General features: G+C 34.8%; 1 non-coding gene across 1 annotated transcript; it reads right to left on the minus strand.

The window, feature by feature from the left end:
- Positions 1–6,912: 6,912 nt before the first annotated feature.
- On the minus strand, positions 6,913–7,019 carry LOC128291931 (small nucleolar RNA R71). The gene has a single exon (XR_008281915.1). It is a non-coding gene; the product is annotated as a small nucleolar RNA R71 (small nucleolar RNA).
- Positions 7,020–7,720: the final 701 nt, after the last annotated feature.

The raw sequence follows: 7,720 nt of genomic DNA on the forward strand, positions 1-7,720 counted from the left end.
TATATCTTGAATTAAAACATGGGAATTTATGCATTGATTGTTTAAACTTTAAGACATTAGGGAAGCAAGCATGATAAGTTGATTTTTAAGAATTTAAGAATTTTAGGTTGTTTCCCCATGTCTAGGTATTATCTTAAATTAGAATTCACAAGTTTAAACATCAAAAAGCTATAATTTTTTGTGAGATCTTGAGCCTTTAAAGCATCTATTATTTCTTTCATGCTCACTGTCATTATGAGTGTGTCAGTATTGAATTGTTATTCTAGAACTTGCTTCATTATGCATGTCAAGACCACACCATTTGATTTGATATGTCAAAATGAGAAAGACACTTAGGTTTAACCCACTCACTCCACTACCTTCAGAATTAACCCTTACCGAACCCCCTTGAGCCTAACAACCCATTTCTTATATTACCCTTAATATTAACCTTTAACCCATTATTGTTGAAATCCTCTCAATTATTTTGATCCCTATTTTTGTCGAGATTTGATTTGAATAAATTGCTTAGCAATGTCCTATTCTTAATATTAGTTATTTAACTTGTTCTTAAAAAAAAAATTGTATGTATACATATTAGTAGTAGTGATTTTTTGAGCCAAAGAAGTTAAATTCCATATTCTGATAAGAAGCTCTGTTGTACGCGATTAATGACTAGTCATTTTTCTAGTTAGGTAATTTTTCAATTCAATCTTGATTCTAACTTTTTCTTTCAGCTTGTGACCACACCCCCTAACCAAGCCACATTATAACCCCCTAAAGACCTTTTGATTGATGTATCATCTCAATTTATAGTAGGGGAGATTTGATTTTCATGCAAGCCTGTGGTAATGACTTTTCATTATTGAGTATTGGTGCTTCATTTATTGTCTTTAAACACCTCAAGTGATTTGAGTGAATCTTTAGTCAGGATGTGAAACTCTGTGACATTTTGAATCAAAGGTAATTACTTAGACCAGGGGAGACACCTATATTTTCATGATAAAGTGCTCAACTTGGAATGTTTGAAACATTGATGTTCTTTCAGTTCAATTTTCAATGTATGATTACCTATGGATTATTTTGAGATATTATTGATAGAAATTATAAGTGGAGAAGAATTTATTTCGATTATGAGTTGAGAATTTTGCATGAAGACAAGCAAATGCTTAAGTGTGGGGGTATTTGATAAACTGTAATTTGTACATATTTTTACCCAATGCTTATCACATTTTATGGATGATTTTTCTTTAGAATTGGTGAATTCGATGCTCCTAATGCCTTAATTTCATGTTTTATACTTAGGTGAGCATAGAAGAGCGAAAGAAACGAGAAACGGGCCAAAAATAGAGAAAATGGGCCAACATACAAAATCAACATGGCCTGGACTTCCTCACACGGGCAGACCACACCGTCCTGTCAATTTGGTAGAATCGAAGCACGACTCACACGGGTAGAACACACGCCCGTGCCATTCTAACAGGCTCGAGCACTGCCTAAAGTAATCGCACACGGGCGTGTCACATGAGCATGTCCCTACTGAGCCCAAGTTGAGTCCAATTCGAAAAAGGCTAATTTTGAAGGCTTTTAGGCATTCTAAAGCCTATAATTACACCCTAAAGGAAGAGATAGACATACGGAGAGATGGAGGCAAGGAACTACTCAAGGGAAGCTGATTGATCCATCTCAGAAGCCGGATTCACCATCAAGACTAAAGATCTCCCATCAATTTCCCTCTAGGGGTTTTGGGTTTTCTTTATGTTTTGTATTCATTATTCTTCTGAGATGTTTTCCTTTTTAGTTATGAACTAAATCCCCTAAATACCTAAGGGGAATGAAACCTAAGACGAATCTTGTTATTATTTTTTGAATTGTATGATAAATATTTAACTTGTTCTTAATTATGTGTTCTTAATTCTTGTTTTGATATCCCAGGATACTGATTCAAGATAAGCTCTTATTCAAAGGAAGAATAGACCCTGTCTAAGATTACATTTGTCATAATTAAGCGGAGTTGATTGCGCACCTAGAGATAGGGTGACAAGATTTTGTCTAATTAGGGTGAAACCTAATAAGGGGATCCATAGATCGAGTTAATGCAACCATAGGGTGTTAATTAGAGAAAAGTCTCAATTATTCAATCTAGGGATTAGACGTTATTAGTCTTGAATAGGGATAATAACATAACTTAGGGATCTCTACGGAACAACTTAAATGAATAAATCGTCTGATTTGAAGTCAGAATAACAAGTGAAGTCTAGGTGAATTCTTCCTTAGGTATTGTCTTAATTCAATCGTTTTTCCAAAAGTAATTCCCCAATTCTATTTTCTGTGAATTCTTAGTTTAGATAATTAGTTAGTTAAAATAAAACCCCTTTATTCTTAACCTAGATAATAAAAAGGCAGTCATTACTAGTACTTTTAGTTTCTTTGGGTTCGATAATCCGGTCTTGCTAAAACTATACTACTGTTCGATGGGTACACTTGCCTATATCTTGATAATAGTTAGTTTCAAGAACGATTAATTATAAATATATAAAACTTACCTGTCACGAAAATCGCGATCATTTATTAATATGAAAGTCCTTATTATGTTATTTGACCATTGTAAAGGTGAGTGAACAATTATATCCATAGCTTATATGGTATATGTTAATGTTTTAATAAGGTTAAAATAGTAAAATACATATTATGTTAATTAAAATTAAACCAAACATGAAAATTAGTTCGTTTCATGTTTAATGCTACCGAAATTCAGAAGAAAAGAAAAGAAGAAAAAAATTTTAGGGTTCAACACTTATTTTGATTAATCAAGGTATGTAATTTGCTCGATTTTTGATAATTTCTACGTTTTTGTGATCGTTGCTTAATTTTCTATAAAGCCCATGCTTAAATTTCTATTTTTGATGATGATTTTGAGTTATGCTATTGTTGATTTTGTAAGTTTTGTGAAGTTAGTTGATGGAAAATGAAAGATATGTTTTGGATTAGTATATTTTGTCTTTGAATTTTTAATAAAATTGAGTAAAATGGACTAAATTGTGAAAATGAGTTTTTGAGAGACTAAAATGTGAAATAAATGAAATATGTGGGCTTGTATGAGGTATGTGAAAATTCGGCTAAGCTATGTTTAAAGAAATTTGGTGTATTTTGTGATTTTATGAATTAGGGACTAAATTGTCAAAATGTGAAAATATGAAGGCTAGTTTGTAAAGTACCTTAATTACATGTTTTGGATTTAATTAAATAAATGTGAAAGTGAATATGTTGAATTTGATAATATATAGACCAAGATAAGCCGAGTTCGGGTTTAGATCGGGGGAAAGAAAAGATTAACGAGTAGCCGATAGTTGATATCCGAGCAATTTGAGGTAAGTTCGTATAATTAGAATCGAACTTTAAATAAATTGTATGTATTTGATATGAATATAGATAGATTGAATATATGTAATTAATGAAATTTGAATGCCTATATTAATGTTTACCGTGAAATACCGAGTCTCGTTTGAACCGTAGAAAGTCGTAGGATACAAGTGACAGGTCACTAGGGTTACCACTTGATCGAGCTCCTGCATTTGTTGAGGACTCACCATAGCTCGTATGAGCTTACCGTTTTAGCTCTTTGGGGCTTACCGTTTCAGCTCTACGGAGCTTACTGTTCAGCTCTTCAGAGCTTACCGTTTATCAGCTTAGGAGGAGTTTACTGATCATGGCTTGAAAGAGCGAAAATGATGATAAATTGACGGATTACCGATTTATGCACTTAATGTGTATCACCCAAGTGTCCCTCAATATTTCAGTAGGTTCAACGGGCATTATATCGATATGATTTATGAAGATTATATGATATAAGAGCTATATGATTTACATGAATTATAAGTTACATGAATTACATGAATTACATGGATTTATGATATATTAATTACATAAATTATGTGAGTAATATGATACATGAGATACTTATATAATTAGTATATGATGTTATATGAATGTTAATTGATTGGTTTTATCCTTATGAAGGAATGAATATATGAATGTTAGATGACTAACTTGTGAATGGTGATGTGATTAGGCATTATGAGCAAATGGGTTGAATTTTAATTTGTTTTAATGCTTATTATCATTGGTAAGTTTAATGCTTACTCCGTTTATTTTTTTGTGTTTCATAGATCTGTAGCTTGCTCGATTCGGTTAAAGTCAGAGATTACTATTACACTATCCAGGAAACTTTTGGTACTTTTGGAACTTATGTAAATGATGTAAATATGGCATGTATAGGCTAGTTTTTAGGTTGAATCATATGGTTACTTATACTAACAAAAGTGATGTGAATTTTGGTATTTGATCAAGCTATGTGATATGGCTTGAGTTGGAAATGGTTGGCTTAGTATGAAAGTTTATATGATATGTCTTTAATATGGTAAATTTGATGAATGGTAGTTGGTATATATGGAGTTGAATGTTGATAAATTAACATGTTTTGTTGTGAATGATTTGATAAAGATGGAATAGGTATGAATTGGTTATATTTTGCATTTGAAATGGTTGTAAAATAATTTCCAATTGTGGTTATGTATGCTTGTGATATTAGGGTGGCAAGATGGCTTTGTAAATAGCCTATTTTTTCCCACACGGGTAGGGACACGGGCGTGTGTCTCAGCCGTGTTGTTTGAAGGCCATTTTGAAATGAGCCTGAGCAGGCTACGGTCACACACACATGGGTGTGTGCTAGGCCGTGTGGCCAAGTCAGTTTCGAGCACAGGCTAGACACACAAGCGTGTGACTAGCCGTGTGGCCAAGTCAATAGCCTCCCTAATTTTCACATGGCCTGGCACACGGGCGTGTCATGTGGCTGTGTGGACAAGTCAGCATGTATGTGATAAACCGTAATTTATACATATTTTTACCCCATGTTTAACGCATTTTATGGATGATTTCCTATTAGAATTGGTGAATTCGATGCTCTTAATGCTTTAATTTCATGTTTTATACTTAGGAGAGCATAGGAGAGCGAAAGGAACGAGAAACGGGCCAAAACCGGAGAAAATGGGCCAAAGTATGAAATCAACACGACCTGGACCTCCTCATACAGGCATACCACATGGCCGTGTCAATTTGGCAGGCTCAAGCACGGCCTGAAGTAATCGTACACGGGCGTGTCAGATGGGCATGTCCCTGCCGAGCCCAAGTTGAGTCCAATTCAGAAAAGGCTAATTTTGAGGGCTTTTAGGCATTCCAAAGCCTATAAATACACCCTAGAGGAGGAAGAAAAAGGAGGCACAGAATAGGGAGTAAGGAATTACTCCAAGGAAGCTGATTGATCCATCTCAGAAGCCGAATTCACCATCAAGACTGAAGATCTCTCCTCAATTTCCCTTCAGGAATTTTGGGTTTTCTTTATGTTTTGTATTCGTTATTCTTCTGAGATGTTTTCCTTTTTAGTAATGAACTAAATCCCCTAAAAACCTAAGGGGAATGAAACCTAAGACGAATCTTGTTATTATTTTCTGAATTGTATGATAAATATTTAATTTGTTCTTAATTATGTGTTCTTAATTCTTGTTTTGATATCTCGGATACTGATTCAAGATAAGCTCTTATTCAGAGGAGGAATAGATCCTGTCTAAGAGTAAATTTGTCATAATTAAGCGGAGTTGTTTGCGCGCCTAGACATAAGGTGACAAGATTTTGTCGGATTAGGGTGAAACCTAATAAGGGGATCCATAGATCGAGTTAATGCAACCCTAGGGTGTTAATTAGAGAAAAGTCTCAATTATTCAATCTAGGGATTAGACGTTATTAGTCTTGAATAGGGATAATAACATAACTTAGGAATCTCTACGGAACAAGTTAAATGAATAAATCGTCCGATTCGGAGCTGGAATAACAAGTACAGTCTAGGTGGATTTTTCCTTAGGTATTATCTTAATTCAATCAATTTTCCCAAAAGAAATTCCCCAATTCAATTCTCTGTGAATTCTTAGTTTAGATAATTAGTTAGTTAAAACAAAAACCTCTTTATTCTTAGGCTAGATAATAAAAAGACAGTCGTTACTAGTACTTTTAGTTCTCTTGGGTTCGACAATCTGGTCTTGCGAAAACTATACTATTGTTCGATAGGTACACTTGCCTACATCGCGATAATAGTTAGTTTCAGGAACGATTAATTATAAATATTTAAAACCTATCACGAAATCAAGCGATCAAGTTTTTGGCGCCGTTGCCGGGGAACTAAAATATTAGGAACACTCAAATTTTATTGCTTTAGCCATTTATTTTTCTTGCAAATATAATTTTATTTTTAATTTATTCTAATTTACTAATTTTCTTTTTCTTTCTTCTGGCAGATTTTTATAGTTTATGACTAGAAGAAACCCGTCAGGAGCACTACTTTTTGACTAAGAAATTGATCGCATGGTTCACAGAAACCAAAGAGAAATAAGGCGAAGCCTAAGATACATAGAGAACTAGCATGAAGACGGTACTCAACCCCCAACCAAAGAGATGGCTGAAAACCAAGACAATCAGCTACCTCCTACAATTGCGGTTAATCAAAATCTTACTCCACGCACTATGTACAATTATGCTAAACCTTTTTTAACAGGAACTGAATCGAGCATAGTTATACCCACTGTAGCTGCAAATACTTTTGAACTAAAACCTAACACAATTCAAATGATACAACAGTTTGTTTAGTTTGATGGTTTGCAGGATGAAGATCCCAACACCCACTTAGCAAACTTTTTGGAACTATGCGATACATTTAAAATTAATGGCGTTTCTGATGGTGCCATTCATCTTCGGTTATTCCTTTTCTTATTGAGGAACAAAGCTTAACAGTGGTTGAACTCGTTACCACGAGGGTCAATTACTACTAGGGAACAAATGACCGAAAAAATTTTACTAAAATATTTTCTGCCGACTAAAACGGCTAAATTACGTAATGATATCTCTTCTTTTGTGTAGATGGATTTAGAAACACTCTACGATGCATGGAAGGGATACAAGGACCTTTTGAGAAGGTGCCCTCACCATGGGTTACCGCTTTGACTTCAGGTTCAAACATTCCATAATGGCCTAAATCCTTCGACTCGGTAAATGGTTGATGCAGCTGCTGGTGGAACCATCAATAATAAAACACTTGAATATGCTTATGAGTTCATAGAGGAGATGTTTTTGAATAACTATCAGTGGCAAGTCATGAGGACAAAGCCAACGAAAATAGTCGGTGTTTATAATGACGATTCGGTCACCATGCTCTCTAATCAGGTAGAACTCTTGAATAAGAAAATTGATGGTTTTCTTAGTTCTTCATAGGTTCACCCAGTAATGCAGTGCGAAGCAAGTGGAGGTGGAATAAGCCATTCGAAATACCAACCTTATGGCCACAACATGGATAACGAGCAATTAAATTACATGGGTAATAATCCTCGACCTCAAAACAATCCATATAGTAACACTTACAATTCATGTTAGAGGAACCACCCCAATTTCTCATGGGGCAGTCAAGGAAATCAAAGACCATAACCACCTCCAGGCTACCAATAACCACCCTACCAACAGGAAAAGAAATTGAACCTTGAAGAGATGCTCACGAAGTTTATCTCAGTATCAGAAACCCATTTCTAGAACATCGAGACAGCACTTAAAAATCAACAAGCGTCGATCCAAGGGCTCGAAACTCAGATAGGCCAGCTTTCCAAACTAATCTCCGAATGACCACAAGGGAGCTTGTCAAGTA

Source organism: Gossypium arboreum, chromosome 4 (assembly GCF_025698485.1).
Source record: "Gossypium arboreum isolate Shixiya-1 chromosome 4, ASM2569848v2, whole genome shotgun sequence".
NCBI classification, from domain to species: domain Eukaryota; kingdom Viridiplantae; phylum Streptophyta; class Magnoliopsida; order Malvales; family Malvaceae; genus Gossypium; species Gossypium arboreum.